The sequence below is a fragment of the Taudactylus pleione genome, unplaced genomic scaffold (genome assembly GCF_031769625.1).
Source record: "Taudactylus pleione unplaced genomic scaffold, aTauple2 ptg000093l, whole genome shotgun sequence".
Taxonomy (NCBI): Eukaryota; Metazoa; Chordata; class Amphibia; order Anura; family Myobatrachidae; genus Taudactylus; species Taudactylus pleione.
The window spans coordinates 16,681,542-16,699,384 of record NW_028284495.1 but is presented as its reverse complement, the minus strand read 5'-3'; the positions used below and the strand labels follow the sequence as shown (position 1 = coordinate 16,699,384).

Sequence of the window (17,843 nt, the reverse complement as noted above, 5' to 3'; positions counted from 1 at the left end):
CTATTTTTAGCCACTGCCTTCCACTGCATAATTCAGCTACTCATATCTAATCCTCCTATGTTATCCCATTACATATCACATATCTCGAATGCAAATACATATCTAATATGGGACTCAAAATAAATTCATAATGTGACACAGACACCTTCAAGATGACTCTCACAAAAAAAATCTCTTGTAACAGTCTGTTTTATTTGGTAGAATGGCAGACAACTTACAAAAATCAAGCATTGAAATTCCCACTGTCAGCATCTTTGCATGATGTACTACTGCCGGTGATTCTTGACATGCCACCAATGGTGCACCTTCACATGTAACATGGCATGCACCATTAACACTTGAACACTTGCAGTAGCCCTTTGGCAGGTGTCATTTCTCCACTGAACATGGCCTCTGTGGCTGCATCTGTGTTTCTGAGAAAGCAACCGCTTTCACTGTCACACCTGCAACACATGAGACATATGTTTTTTGCATTCACTTCAAGCCACATTCCCAGGAACACCCATACATTTGCCGCCTCATTACTGATACCATGACTCCAAATCGAATTAGAATCATTTTGCATATACTCTGTGCAATGCATGCACTGTAGGGGTTTTCAAAACTTTTTGAGCATGCGCATTGGCTCAAGTGTGTGAACATCAGCAGTGTATTTGAATTGTAGAACAAGTGAAACACTGAGCAGCTGGAGATACAACTGTGAGGTGGGATGTGCTGCTGAATGAGGGGGGTGTCTATCCTCCCTCAGTAATAGGTAAACACAAAACACAATGTATCCAGCACACTAACCCTCCCGGTTAATGAATGAGAATCAGGTGTATGTAAAGGATAAAAAATAGATACTTTATTGTGTAGGACACTTCTAAATTGCATGCATGAAAATATGGAGCTTGACTATTGGCCTCCCCCTGAGTGGGTAAGGGGTGTATGGCCTGTGGCTGGGCTTACTGACCACAAGGAAAACGGTAGGTGGGTGTGGATGGGACTGTCTTGGGTGGGCAATGCGGCGTCCCGCTATTGTCTAAGTCAAATAAAGTCACTTGGTGGCTCGATGGATCGGTGCCCGGGTGGTCTTCAGTGCAGGTGGGAGACCACTGGGGCCGTGGAGCTAGGCGTCTGGACAAGTAGGTCAGAGCTAGATCCGGACTCAGGTGTCCTCTGGTGAGAGAGGAAACGCCGGGGTCACAGTGTTTAGCCTGTCACTGCCATCTGTGGGGAGGAGAAGGCCGGTCCCGACCAAGCCGACCCCTCCACTTCAAACGCCTTACCTCTCACTTGCCGCCTGGTGTGGCTGGATCCCTCCCGAACTTGTCCTCTTTGTCCGCGGCTCCTGCTGAATGTTCTCTGGCTGTATGGCTGGCGTCTCTGTCCTCGTGCTGTTACCTCCGCATCAGGTGGTGTTGACACGTGACTGGTTCCGTCTGAGGCAGGCTGGTGGGAGATTAGCACTGCGATGTAACCACTCAGGGGTGGAATAGCAAGTTCTATGGGTGTAGGGATGAATAGGATCTGGATAGGATTGTGTGCTCCAACGCATTTCTACCCCTTGGGGTCTTCCTCTGGGAGATGAGTACTACTTGAACTTGCTATTCCACCCCTGAGTGGTTACATCGCAGCGCTAATCTCCCACCAGCCTGCCTCAGACAGAACCAGTCACGTGTCAACACCACCTGATGCGGAGGTAACAGCACGAGGACGGAGACGCCAGCCATACAGCCAGAGAACATTCAGCAGGAACCGCGGACAAAGAGGACAGGTTTGGGAGGGATCCAGCCACACCAGACGGCAAGTGAGAGGTAAGGCGTTTGAAGTGGAGGGGTCGGCTTGGTTGGGACCGGCCTTCTCCTCCCAAATAGATGGCAGTGACAGGCTACACACTGTGACCCCGGCGTTTCCTCTCTCACCAGAGGACGCCTGAGTCCGGATCTAGCTCTGACCTACTGGTCCAGACGCCTAGCTCCATGGCCCCAGTGGTCTCCCACCTGCACTGAAGACCACCAAGTGACTTTATTTGACTTTGACAATAGCAGGACGCCGCATTGTCCACCCAAGACAGTCCCATCCACACCCACCTACCGTTTTCCTTGTGGTCAGTAAGCCCAGCCACAGGCCATACACCCCTTACCCACTCAGAGGGAGGCCAATAGTCAAGCTCCATATTTTCATGCATGCGATTTAGAAGTGTCCTACACAATAAATTATCTATTTTTTATCCTTTACATACACCTGATTCTCAGTGTATTTGAATTGCATGCACCTCTGAATTAGGCCCTAAGGGCCTGATTCAGAGCCGCTCGTAAGCGGCCGCTCGTTTGTTCCGAGCGATGTTTGCACAACTGCGCATGCGTACAGATCGTAATACACATGCGCAAACCAGTCAGTGCGGCTGAAAATCATTTGTTCACTAAATAATGAATGCCTGCTATTTTGAGTGACATGAGGAGGCGTATGTGGGTGGTAACAGGGGAAGGTGCTTGAAAACGGGGAGTGGAGATCCGAACGCAGGCGTGCTTAAAGGTCAAAATGGGCATTTTATGGGTATGCATAATTAATACAGCAGCGTCATTGACCATGTCACTGGGTTATTTTATAGTCAGAACTGCTCGCAAGATTGCGGTAGGAAAAACCAACCACAAGAATAGCGAGCAGTTCATACGCTGGTCGATGTACTCAATTAATCTAATAAATAGCGGACATGATGTAGGATGCGAGCGGCCAGGGGGCGTAGTTTTCCAAAAAACGACCGCATGTTTGGTTCGCTCATTCAGACCTAGAGGCGTGAACAGACTGCAAAGAGCGAACGGTTCATTTGAATAGCCACCCCTTTTTTCTGAACGAGCGAGCGCAAATAGCGTCCGGCTCTGAATCAGGCCCTAGGTATGGTTAGAATGTATGCAAATTAATTTACTCCTAATATACTACCTTCCTCTGCATATGCTTCAAGGTTCAGTTAAAGCACAGGTTGTCATACTTGGTCCTCGGGATCCCAAACAGTGCACATTTTCCATCTTTCCTCACAGAATCGCAAGTGAAATAATTAGCTCAACCTGTGGATCTTTTAATATGTGCAGTGAGTATTGAATGCACCTCTATACCTGCTTGGTAACTTGGAAAATGTGACCTGTGTGGGGTCCTGAGGACAGAGTTTGAGAACCACTGAGTTAAAGCAGCCCATAAGTTTCAGGTATCAAAAACAGCCTTTACCCCTAAAAGCAGGTACATGTCCTTCATTAGTTTAAACATAAAATGAGTCACCTGACCTCTGAGGATCTCTTTGGGTATTCCCAGGCATGTAAACATAAGTACATTAGTTCCAATTCCTTAGCTATGTTGAAATTTTGTTGGAGATGAGCAAGTCCGTTACTTAGAGAACCGGACCCACCCGAACTTCCAGATCTGAGGCGAGAACCGAGCTAGGCTCAGGTTTTCTTGCATGACTCGGATCTCAAAATGAGGCAAAATGTCATCCTCCCACTGTCGGATTCTCACGGGTTTTGGATTCTGTAAAAGTCCCGGTGATCGGCGCCATTTTCACTCCTGGTGTTGAAGGTGAACTGAACAGACGTGTTGCTGTCACTGTCTGCATCAGCGTGTTGAACAACTTGTCCTGTCAGGGTCTGAAGGTTGCTGCTGTGTTGTACATAAAGGGGTTCGGGCCGCAGTATATAAAGAGGGCTTCAGTGGGTGCTGCAGCTGCTGTGTCACTATTCCTGTCAATCAAAGGGCTGCTGCTGTGAATTTATACCTAAGGGGTGTTGTTGTTGTCCTGTCCATCAAGGGGCTAGGGCTGCAGTCCATAAATAAGTGCTGTGTTGTTTAGGGGGTGCTCTGTCAATCAGGGGTGCTCATCCCCAGTGTAAAAAAAATAAGTGTTTTTTTTGTGTGTGGGTGTTAGCAACTTTGCTGCACTATTATTGTACAGTGACACTGCCACAGTTTATCGTCCTAGTATTTGTGACTCTGCAGGTGGTCTGTCCGCACTCGGCAGGGGTACTTTGTTGTCCATAAAAACGTGTACTGTCTGTGTTGTTCATCAAGGGGCTGCTGCCTCTTCCAGAATTGCTCTTCCCCAGTGTGAAAAAAATAAAAGTGTAATTAAATTAATAATATCAATATCAATACACAAAAAAAATATGTTTTTTTGTGTGTGCATTAGCAATTTAGCAGTGCTATTATTGTTTGGTGATACTGCCGGCCAGACCACAGTTTATTGTCCACTTATTGTGACACTATAAGTCATAGCGCAGTTTGTTATTTTTATTCATAAATAATTAAACTTGTTACACTGTAAGTGGTAGTGCAGTCTAATATTCAACTTTTCACTTCTTTCCTCAATTGTGAATAAGTTATTACTTTACACACTGACTACAAGACCACAACAAAGCGCTAAATAACATTCATTATATATAAAACACAATGACATCACTGTAAGTGATAGCACATTATTATATTCTTATTCATAAATAATACATTTTGTGACACTAGTGTTAGCGCAGCGTGTTATTCTTATTCATAAATAATTTTGTAACACTGTAAGCTGCAGCGCAGTGTGTTATTCTTTTCTTATTCATAAAAAATTTTGTGACACTGTAGGTCATTGATACCACAGTGTAATATTTAAAAATGACACAAATTGATGTGTGTGCTCTACTCTACTTCATTCATGTTTGTTGATATGGAGAATGATCTGTTGAGACTTGAGAGGAGAGTAGGAACCACATAGTAATGCTGGAGCTGCTGCCAGTTCCACCAGTCATGATGATACTAGTACATCTACATAATCTACTAAAGCTGATGCCCAGGGGCATACAGGGCTTAAGTCAGGGCATCTAAAATCAAGAACCAATCTTTTATAGTGGTAAAGAAGAAAACATCAAAGGGAAAGTTAGCTGCAGAAAGACATAAAAAAGACATAAAATTGGCAATTTTCCAGTTTCACCACATGACTAAGGTTCTGATTCCTATGATGATGTAAGCACAAGTGAACATGCTGACATAGAAATCAAGGATGCTTCTATGGAATTGCACCAGGATGAGCAGGATATTTGTGTAGCTGATGCTAATGAGGATGTTGATTAAGATGTTGATGATGAGGATGTTGATGATGAGGATGTTGTTGATGAGGATTTTGTTTGTGTAAATTAGGCACCAGTGGATGAAACAGTTGTTGCCCATGATAAGGAAAAGCCCATTGCCATGCCTGGGCACAAGACAAATAAACTTGGTTGTGTTGACTCATCTGCATCACCAGTGTTTTTTTGGGAGGAAAGTTTAGTTTTTTCTCAGCAGATGCACTTGCTGGAGAAACTGCTGCATCATGTGCCACTTGAGCTGACAATATGCTAACCAACAGCTCTTTGCACCTCTTCAGATCTGTGGCCATTTGGAAGAAAGACACAATGTCTTCATTCCTTCTCAGATGAAAATGCCAGCAGCAGCGGGCATAGCGCTCAAGGATTCTCAAGAAAGACACAATGCAGACTTAAACCTTACATCTTAAATCTTGTATTTGCTCTGTTTGGCTTGTCCACATATATGTGGTTAAGTGGACAGTGAGTACAACAGCATTTTGGTGACCACTAATTAAGTTTTTATTTTAATGTCCCAGAATAGGTTGGGAAATGCTTTTCTAGTGAAGTGGAATCTTTGCAAAGGATTGTTTAACAGTCAATTGTTTTAGAAAGCACTATTAGTAGTCTTCCTGGTCCCCTTCTGAAAATCTACTCCCAGCAGCAGGCATAGCACTCAAGGATTCTTCTGGGGCAAGGACTGATGTGAATGAGTAAAATATATTTTGTAAATGCCTCCCTTCCTCTCCTCCTCTCCTCTCTCATAAATTTGCTTTAGGAATCAAATAATAAAATAAAATTTACTACCAATCAACCCTTTCTGTCCCTACCTTTAACTACATACATAATCCAACTTCCTCAGGCCTCTTAAATAATAAAAACATTTGTTTTCTGATATGCCATGTTGGAATTTGAACTGCCACAAGTTTGTGTCACCCACTGTTGCCTCTTAACTTAGTCAGCCAGCTAGGTGCAAATTTTGGGCCTAAACTGGATGAAAACAATATTGAAAGCTTTTAATTAGTCAAAATTGACTGGAAATGAGTGGAAATTAATGTTATTGAGGTTAATAGTACTGTAAGAACAAAAAAAAATTATGTGATTTTAGCAGATTTTATACATTTCTGAAAAAATACAGATCCAAAACCAAAACAAGCAAGGGGCAGTTTTGGCAAAACCAAATCCAGATCCAAAAGACAAGAAGGTATAGATCCAAAACCACAGCCAAAAAACACAGGGGTCAGCACACATCTCTACCTTTTGTCCCTGTTGACCTATTGACTGTCTAATATCTGGTGTCCATGTAGACATTGTCAACCTTTTTACTGTAGATTTTTCAATCCACACCCATTTCATCTGACCTCCGTTTAGTCCAAGGGTCCCAAACTAGATGTACAGAATACCCAGATCACATAAATATATATGTGTATATATATATAAAAAGCACTAATCCACGGCACTCACCATTCCTAGCTTTGGGGTGCAACATGGTATGTGACCACATTGTTTAAATAGAAATCACAGGGGCTCTGCATTCACCATAATAACTAATAATAATAATAATAATAATAATAATAATAAACAGTTACCAAAACCCCACTGTTTATTATTATTATTATTATTATTAGTTATTATGGTGAGTGCAGAGCCCCTGTGATTTGTGTATGTATATATATATATATATGTCGCTGCCATTGTATATTTAATAAAATATAGTAATTGATTTCACAATATACAGACAGTGAGCTTGATTCACTACGGATCGCTATTCTGCTTATACCCATGCAACTGCATTGCTAATATCAGTGATGATAGTTAAATGTTCACATTCTCATTGCAATCGCAGCCTGACATAAGGATGCCCACTTCCCCTTACTAACAGCCATCTACTTGACCAACATTGTGAAACAGTCAGTAACATCGAGTAACATTGGACAGTTAGGTAAGCCCAGACCTTACTCAGGAATTGCCTACTTATGGGCATGCTATGATGACCTCGGCAGCATCTGGGATCGCAGTGGATAATTTATGCATGCCCCTGCGACAGCGTTGAGATGCACTGGCATGCCTGCATTTATTGGACCACCTCCCTCTCACCACCCACAAACTGCACTTCCTGTCAATCTCTCTGCCATGGGTCTGCATAGTCACTGCAATCACAATTCCTAATGCATTGCCTTGCTCGCACACACGCACTGCGATGCATGTGCAGTGCGAATTAGTAGACCAATTGCATGAGTATAAGCAACTGCATTCCTTGCTGAATCAGGCCCAGTATTATCTATTACTGCAATACTTTGTGGTGTGTGTATAAGAGACATTTCTAATACAATTTTATTCTATTATAAAGTAAGTAATATCAATGATACCATATTGTCAAGAATTTTATAAGACCCCTTTAGTTTCTAAAAAAAAGAGATACAACCCAAATGCTTAGGTCTCTTTTTTCTGGTCTACTAGCACTTACGTTAACCGGATTTTGCATACTGTTTTTAATAAGCTAATGTAAAGCACTTTAGGTCCTACTGCAAAAAAAGTGCTATATAAATAAGTTTTTTTATTAATATACATACTAGCCATTTTATTTGCATTTTGCTGTGTGACATACCACTGTGAGGTACTGGATGAAATGTCAGCATATAAATAGTCACAAAAGCATCACAGTATAAATTATTTAAAATAAATTACTAATAAATACAACTAATGCTTATATATTATACATAAGCAGTGGCACAAACACCGCTATTTAAAATAATATGCAGTAACACATCTATGACACATAGTGGCACAGCAGTGGCAGACATTATAGCAAATTAATAACCTATATGACCCAAAATAATTAGAATAGAAAAAAAAAATATTTTCTTGCAGCTTCTGCAATGATCTACATGCAGTTGCTGAATGCCAAAAATACAAAACAAATTTACAGCCACAAAAGGTTCGACCCCATCATTAGAAACAGTCATTCTCAAGGAATTTTTGGGATTCTTCTTGGGAAACATGGATAGGAAAGGATTCAGTTTGCTTTTGAAAACTGGATGTAAGAGGACTACCTCTGATCGCTAATGAGGAGGTTGATGATGAAGCTGTTGGTGGTGAAGATTGCATGTGCTGTTATATATCCATGCTGATGGTAGCTGATGTTGACTGCTTGTTATTATATTTAATTGTGCATAACTTGATTAACAACTTGAGTTAACTCTCTTCATATTATGTAACAGGGAGAAGGCACCACAATTGTTAACATCCCTATCTCTACTTATTTTACACTTCAAATGCAACAGTTGCCTTGACCAATGTTCTTAGGATTTATGTAAAAAATGTTCCACTAGGAAGAGGTGGCTCTTTTGGTCTTTTGCCAAAGCATGACAATACACTTTTTTATATTGCCATGAAGTGCTTCAACTAGTGGCTGATTTACTTTGACTCAAACAACATAATCCTCCTGAATTTTATTGATTTGTTCTTGTCCAACACATTCATCATCATCATTAGTGTAAGACACACAATGATTCCCCTCTTCCGGCTGCACAGTTACAAAGAAGCATCCTCAATATATATGTCTTAACCATCATCATCATTACTTTTACTACTACTTATCCTCACATTTGCAGAAAGTTCGGAAATGGTGGAAGGAGCTTCTTCAGGATTCAAGTGTCAGAATCAGAAATGTCAGACTCAAACACAGCACTGGTGGAAACACTTAGACCTTCCTCGGGAATCCTCAGGATACTGTGAATTTTGTGCACACACAATTTTTTCTTCAGCCTTAGCATTCCTTTTGTAGAATGATTAGCTTGTTTTAGAGGTGACACATCTAGACTCAGAGTGAGAAGGTAGCGTATGCGAGGTTACAGAAGATGCCTGAGTGTGTTTGGCCCTGGCTTTTGCAATAGACATTCTAGTGCATGAAAGAGCAGAATCAGAACAACACCTTGCAAATAAAGGCCCATGGTGGTGAGCCTTTTCTTGACACCACTTGTGGTATATAGCATGTTGGCAATTTTCAATTTTTCAACAGTAACTTTTCCCTTTATAGTTAGAGATTGTTTTCTTAAAGATTGTCAAACATTGTTTATATTTGGCATTCCCTTTCTTACACCTTCTTCTTGAGTCTTGACCTTTTTAATGTTAAAATGTATTTTTGTTTTAAAAAAAATCTTATATCTCTCATGTAAACTTTATAAAATATATTCCAAGGGAAGATTGTGTGTGTTTTATGGGTAGTGTAGATTACTGTATTTATTGGGTATTTTGGACCTATCAGCTGCACCACCAAATTAATAAACATTAAATGAAGATATTTTGTTTTGGTTTAAAAAAAATAATTAACATTTACATATGTAATGCCAGCATATCCCCTTGTGCTTTATAGATTAGTCCCCTTGTCTCTCCCCAGAGTACAGGAGGTAGTGCAGGAAAAAAACTCTTCCAATGTTGTTTCAGCTATTGCCCAGAGGTCAACATAGTTTTCCAAATAAGGGCAGAGCAAATGTATCTGCTTATGTAGACTGAATGTCAGGTCTGGATTATTTTTTGAACCTGGGGTGGATGCAGGAAAAGAAACATGAACAGGTTTGTAATATTGGAATGCAGCAGGTTTAATAGGAGTATTAATATTCATGAAGTGGTAATAAATATATAAACTGGAAGAAAATAAACAAGTCCAAGTGATGTGAGGCTGAAAATAAATATCTGGCAGGGAAGCAAAGTCCAATTAATGAGGATGGAAATAGGTGTCAGGCAGAAAAAAACAAAATCCAATTAGTGAGGCTGGGAGCAGGTGTCAGACAGAAAAAAAAAAGATCAATGGAGGTGTGACTGAGTAACAGAAGTCTGAAGTGCTGGAGTGAGTTCTGAGTCTGGCATGCTGGAGGGTACACAAACCATGGGGTGAGTAATGGGGTATTACAGGGTAGATGCAGGTATATAGGAATAGGCTGTGATGGAGACAGAGCAGGAAATGGAGCACTACTGGGACTGCAATAATCCCACCGAGCTAAGAAGCACAGATAACTCTCACACAACTTGTGCTGTGTACACGTTGCACTGGCAACTAGAGGGCATGTTGAACACCCTTAAGTACCATGGGAAAGTGCATGTTAGGCTGCTGAGAGTAAACACAAGATGCTCCAACCTGATTGGCCCATTCAGGTCACATGCCCAAAACCAAGATGGCAGCGCCCAGCAATCCCCTGCGTGGCAGCACTGCCAGTCTTATCTGTCACCACATAGCTTGTACCCCTCAGCGTTTTGAGGGTGTTTTAGGGGTGTACATAAATTACCTGCTACGACCGACATAGAAGGCCGGAAGTATTAAAACGTCACTCTGCGAGCAGGTTCGAGGCCTGGCTGATTGCACAGCTTGAGGTTGGGTACGTGCTCTTGCAAGCCCTAGAGTACAATCGATACTATCGAATGTTATTGATGTTAGGATTGATATTTCAATTTTGAGCCACGCAATGCAAGCAGCTAATAATCATTTTTTGAAGCTAATAACACTGCTGATTGGCTTGTAATTAATTCAGCTGCATTTGCATTAGCGAATAATAGGAAAAAAACAATTTCATGGGGATGGCTTTTTCAATGCATTTTTGTTTTAATTTTTGGTGTAATTTGCATTATTTAGCCTGCACTAGTCTTTTCATATCCTCTGCTTTTTCAATACCTTGATTAACCATGTATATTTTTCATTATTAAATCAGACACAATTTCATTAGTTTGTTCAATATTTTTTTTTAAAGAATATATACTGTATATTCAATTTTTATGCATTTGGCAGCATGCAAAAATAAAGAAATTAAAAAAAACAACGCTTTAGAACAGTAATTAAATAATTGTCAACAAGATAGTAACAAGCTGATCGATAGAGCATAGAAACATGACATATGGGCATCAACACAACACAAGCGGCCGCAACCATCAGAAGAAAATTTACATACAGCGACTGACAACGATTGACTCGATCGCTAGCTGCTATCACTCGCTAGCTAGAGGAGGTGCATTGTTCATGTATGGCCGTCATTTTGGTTGTGACCGACCGGCCGTGCAATTGCTTCCTGTTTCAGTTTCTTGGTCATTAGGCGTACGACCGAGCGTCCATTTACGACCGACTCTGAATGAGGTCCAAAGTCCTTATTTTGTTTCTGGCCTGAAGTATCTCTGTGCTACCAGAGGTGCTGCTGATGTATTCGGATGTTTTTTACTAAAATCCAGGCATTAAACTCACCCCCTTTTAATCACCTGCACCTGCCTCACTAACTGTTTATTCCCCTCACCATACACCTTGCTGGTCATTGTTTGTTTTCCCTGGATAGCATTCTACTATGTTCCAGACATTCTAGTTTCATGATCTTGTGCCTTGAAGTTCCTGGTAACCTGTGTTGTTTTCCTGTGTCCTTGGGCCTGGTTGGTTGCCATAATTGCCAGGTCACAGTTTGTCTGCATTTCCCAGAGGTAAGTTACCTGTGTCTATGTTTTTCTCTGTCTCTGTTTTGCCTGGGACAGTCTGCCCAGTTTACTTGGTAACCAGCTACACCCAAAGTTTCCAGCTACATCTGATGTTTTGTTTCTTTATACCCTGCATTGCTTTGACTATATTTTTGTTATAATAAAACAGTTACATTTCACTATACTCATGATTCCATAGCTGTCATTACAAGTATTCCATTTTTATAGCTATAGATATTATTGTATTTTAGCCAAAGGTAGAAAGCCTCTCTGTGGACATGGTGAGAGTTGGGACAGTGAAGGAAAGGGTATGTTTATAGAAATATAGAAATTGTAGCTTTGTTTTAGAAACACAATACATTTATTAAATCCCATATCGGGATAGTGCCAAAAAAATTGCACTTACTTAAACAACCACATACAGAATGATATGTTGCTAATTTGTGCAATGTCATTTTAAGAAAATTGATGAATATTGAACAATATTTCTTGAAATGACTTTGAACAAAGCTTGTAAAATATCATTCTCTATACGGTTGTTTAGGTAATTGCAATGGAGATGAAAGGAGAATCTTTTTCAATAATAGCAGAAACAACTTTAGATGTTAGTTACTACGAGCAAATGGCTATTGTTTTTAGATTTATTCCACAAGGAAAAGTATTGCCAGTTGAAATGTCTTACTTTACCACACCCATGAAAATAACCCATGCAAAATATATCTTCACAAAAATCTAAAAAATTATTGAATTTATGAGTATTAGCTGGAACAATGTAGTAGTTGTGCGCTTTCATGAAGCATCAACAATGGCTTGTGAGTTCACAGTTGTACAAGCAAGATGTGCTTGCTCATCTAACAAGCAAAACCGTTTGATTTTTTTAATACTTTTTTGGTGTTGTCCAGTTGATTTACAACTTTATTGAAGGTAGTGTAAATTGACACATTGTGTTAAAGAACATATTAGTCCCCTAATTCCATGCTTAAAATCTTGAAAACATTATCAGTTACTCACTGGGCCTGTCATGCTGAGTCTTTTGCAGTTGTATATACTGTAAGCAGTACAATTGTATTGTTCAAACAATTGAGCAAACAGTTGAGGATTCTACAGATTGCAAAATCACAGCTAAAGAGAATGGGATATTTTGTCAAATAAAGTCTTTCAACTTCATCTGTTTATAAATAATGCATCCTATTCTTCGCAATGATTGTAAAAATAAGTAAAACACTGCAATAACATTGATTTATGTGAAGCAATGGAAGAAGTAAAAAATATGTCTACTGCTCTAGAAGATTTAAGAAAAAAATAATAATCATTTGAAACCATGTTCCAAAAACATGCAAACAAACAGGTATTGATATCTGAGACCAAGAAAACACAAGGTATTCATTTTGGTGAATGTCTCTTTCAGTACAGCTGCAACAATCAAAATCAAGAAAGATGAAATCAAGTATTTTACATTTTAACTTGTATTTGATTCTCTGCTGCAAAGGTTGCACATAAGATTTTCCAAGGCAACTGTCCAAGTCATCAACGCCATTGGAAAAAACATGCAGCTTATTGTCACAGATGACAAAGACCTCAAGACTGTAGCTAAATATTTCATCCTGAATGTGCCTCCTTGAAGCTGAACTATGGATAGTGAAAAAAATAGAAAAATATCCTCCCACTAAACATCAAGTAGGTTGAAGTGGTTAGCAGAAATCTATAGAAAAACAACTTATAAAACTTCTGTAATTCCTGTCACAAACTAATAATACTAGAAAAAAGTATATATCAGGCGCACACTATAAATATTATAAATAGTTAAAAACAGCTAATAAAGCAGCTCTCAAAAGGGGTGTTTGGGATCACCCCACAAAACCATGAGAACACAATTAGAAATGAGATAAAGAGAGCGCTTAATGAATAAAAGTAAATCTCCTTAGTGAAATATAAAATGACAATTTTAATAACAGTCAATCAAAAGGCAACATAAATCATTACAAAAATGGCCAATGAGACATATATCAATGATTAAAAATAATGAGTACTCATTGAGCCAGTAAACTTTGGCTACACTGTCTCATTCACCGCAGCTAGGCTTATGCTGTGAGCAAGCCAGGTGATCGGATCGGTGACAAGTGGAACTCCAAGCCATCTTCCAGCAGTCTCTTCAGATCTTTATTCTTCAACACTATTACTGAGCCGGTTGAGTGAGTAATTGGTGACTAACTATTTATCTAAAAAGAAAACCTCTATCTCTGGAATACTGGATTCTTACCATATTTTTCCTGTATTTGGATCAACGATATATGGGGTTGCAATCTAACCAGTAAGTAGTGGGTTCTATATACTGTACTCCATCTGAAACAAAATATTTTCATTCAATTAGACTACATATCCTTTTTTTCTCACTGACTATCATTCAAAATCGGCATCCAGCTGGTTTATGTTATTATTTTTAATCATTGATATATGTCTCATTGGCCATTTTTATAATGATTTATGTTGCCTTTTGATTGACTGTTATTAAAATTGTCATTTTATATTTCACTAAGGAGATTTACTTTTATTCATTAAGCGCTCTCTTTATCTCCTGTCACAAACTGCTCATGTGAAAACTGAACATCAGTAAGACAAAACAATGATGCAGCAGGGACTATGCTTGGTAATGCTGCCTCACATAGAGAAATCTATGGCTCCTTCAACCGAGTTTGAAGTTGTAATTGATGAACTACAGAAAATGTTTGATAGATGAATGGCTTCTCTGGCATGATTAAAAAACTAAATTAATCTTTGCTTTTACATTTTAATATCTTGGTTTGTGGCCCACACACCCCTTTTTAAGACCCTGTACACACCTATGCTGACATGCTAATAATGTGAAGTAAACAGTGGCAGCTCCAGAGAAGGGGCTGCAGTGCAGTCCAAAATTCAAATAGGAGAGCCACACTAACTGCTCTTACAAACACTGGCTGTGACTCACTGGCAGTTGGTGTGACTCCCCTATTTGAATTATGGACTGCACTGCAGCCCAACCTCTGGAGCCACCACTGGATGTAAAGAATATTATCAGTGTTGGCCTAACAACTTCAAGCATGATGGTAGAGCATCATCCCAGATGTTACTGATCCTATGGATTTAAGATAAAAGAAACAAAGTAAAAGTATTCCTGGGATATTCATTCACCACATTTATTTTGCCTTTTAAATTAATGTCTCATTGGGCAGACTTGCACTGGTGCCTGTATCTCACAAGTTATGACCTTTCCCCCATAGTCTTGAGATCCTTTTATACTTGTTCTGAGAATGTTTCTTATTAATTAACTTTAGATTCAGTAATACATGTGGACTGTTGTATATTGAGATGGGAGAGGGATGGAGTTTTCACAACTGATATCACATTTTGTTTTAAAACATTGTTTCAAAGTATGATTTCTAGTATATTTGTTAGGCATCCAGAAATAATTTAAAACATCTTGTCCTCTGATTGGTGTTACATAATTTCTCTAGAATCCTAGAGTCATTGAGGTTTCATGTATATTTGGACAAAAACACTAGTAACAGATTTTCCTAGAATTATGTTTTTTTATATTTTGTGTTTCTTTTCTCCCTCTTTGTATTTTAACCCATTATTGAGGTTTGTGTGTTAGGGACCTCCAATGGTTATTTTCTGTTACTCTATGTTCTGCAGTTGTCTAAAAAATCTCTTGACATCTTCTGGTCATTTGGAAAAATTTATATTTGCCACTATTTGGAGATCTGATTTCTTTATTAGTCTGTCTTCCCCTCATATTATCATGTATCCATTTGTTGTACTTTTTTCCAGGAATATTCAATAGCAGAAACTACCTCCCTCCAGTTTTGTCTCTCCTTCCTTGGCTCATAACAATTCCTATTTTTGTTTTCCCATATTCCAAAAAGTCTCCTGTGAACCTTTTAACTTTAGTGTCTATAATTTCCCCTTCTAATGTTTTCACTTGTATATAATTTTGTATTTCTTTAAATTCCTCCAAATGCTCTACCATTTCTATTTTTATCATCTTATTCTGACAATAAACTATCAGATTCAATCAATTCTGTCTTCCTCTCCATAACATTTAGCTTCATTAGTACTCACAAGCCTGCATCTAAGATTTTATTAAAAAAATTCTGGGAATTATTAATTATCTTTCCCAAATATTGCATATTTGTTTAGCCGTAATCCAAGTGGATATTGTTTGTGTCTGTAGATAATTTTCTATTACTGTTAGTTCCCAGCAAAAATACATCCTTTAATCTGTAATTTTACAAGAGTTAAACAAACAAAATCTAAATCCAAATTTCAATTTACTTAACTAAATTAATATTTGTTTCCAAATAATCATTAAAACATTTTATCACACACCGATGCACATCTGGGTGATCACCTGTTGCGCTTTATAATGTACCAACACAAATAAAGAAATATTAAAAATGAGGATAAAAAAATCAATTTCAGGTATGACAATACACATCACCAGTTCAAGGTAAACAACAATAATAACATAGAAATGTCTCATTCATTTACAAAGTTACCAGAGGTGTGGCTTGTATTGATTGGATAAAGGAGGCAGCTTGGATATTTATTTGGTATCTAGAGTTCCAAATACATTACAACATACATAAATATAAATATATATATATATATATATATATATATACAGTGCATCCGGAAAGTATTCACAACGCTTCACATTTTCCACATTTTGTTATGTTACAGCCTTATTCCAAAATGGAATAAATTCATTTTTGTCCTCAAAATTATACACACAATACGCCATAATGACAACATGTAAAATGTTTTTTTGCAATTTTTGCAAATTTAATAAGAAAAATAACCTAAGAAATCACATGTACATAAGTATTCACAGCCTTTGCTCAATACTTTGTTGATGCACCTTTGGCAGCAATTACAGCCTCAAGTCTTTTTGAATATGATGCCACAAGCTTGGCACATCAATCTTTGGGCAGTTGCGCAAATTCCTCTTTGCAGCACCTCTCAAGCTCCATCAAGTTGAATGGGAAGCGTCGGTGCACAGCCATTTTCAGATCTCTCCAGAGATGTTCAATTGGATTCAAGTCTGGGCTCTGGCTGGGCCACTCAAGGACATTCACAGAGTTGTCCTGAAGCCACTCCTTTAGATATCTTGGCTGTGAGCTTAGGGTCATTGTCCTGCTGAAAGATGAACCGTCACCACAGTCTGAGGTCAAGAGCACTCTGAAGCTGGTTTTCATCCAGGATGTCTCTGTACATTGCTGCATTCATCTTTCCCTCTATCCTGACTAGTCTCTCAGTTCCTGCCGCTGAGAAACATCCCCATATCATGATGCTGCCACCACCATGCTTCACTGTAGGGATTGTATTGGCTGGTGATGAGCGGTGCCTGGTTTCCTCCAAACATAATGCCTTGCATTCACAAAGAGTACAATCTATGTCTCTCATGGTCTGAGAGTCCTTCAGGTGCACTTTGGCAAACTCTAGGTGGGCTGCCATGTGCTTTTTACTAAGGAGTGGCTTCCATCTTGCCACTCTACCATACAGGCCTGATTGGTGGATTGCTGCAGAGATGGCTGTCCTTCTGGAAGGTTTTCCTCTATCCACAGAGGAATGCTGTAGCTCTGACAGAGTGACCATCAGGTTCATGGTCTCCTCCCTGACTAGGGCCCTTCTCCCATGATCACTCAGTTTAGACGGCCAGCCAACTCTAGGAAGAGTCCTGGTGGTACCGAACTTCTTCCATTTATGGATGATGGAGGCCACTGTGTTCATTGGGACCTTCAAAGCAGCAGATATTTTTCTGTACCCTTCCCCACACTTGTGTGTTCTTGACAATCCTGTTTTGGAGGTCCATAGACAATTCCTTGGACTTCATGCTTGGTTTGTGCTCCGACATGCACTGTCAAGTGTGGAACCTTATATAGACAGGTGTATGCATTTCAAAATCATATCCAATCAACTGAATTTACCAGAGGTGGACTCCAATTAAGCTGTAGGAACATCTCCTCAAGGATGATCAGTGGAAACAGGATGCACCCAAGCTCAATTTTGAGCTTCATGGCAAAGGCCGAGAATACTTATGTACATGTGATTTCTTAGTGGTTTTTTTAAAATTAGCAAAAATCTCAAAAAAACTTTTTACACATTGTCATTATGGGGTATTGTGTGTAGAATTTTGAGGACAAAAATTTATTTATTCCATTTTGGAATAAGGCTGTAACATTACAAAATGTGGAAAAAGTGAAGCGTTATGAATACTTTCCGGATGCACTGTATGTATATATATATATATATATATATATATACATACCGCCCCCATCACGGGAC

At 39.2% G+C, this 17,843-nt stretch overlaps 1 pseudogene; it reads left to right on the top strand.

The window, feature by feature from the left end:
• Positions 1-13,141, top strand: part of LOC148526858 (uncharacterized) — a 39,738-nt pseudogene extending 26,597 nt beyond the window's left edge.
• Positions 13,142-17,843: the final 4,702 nt, after the last annotated feature.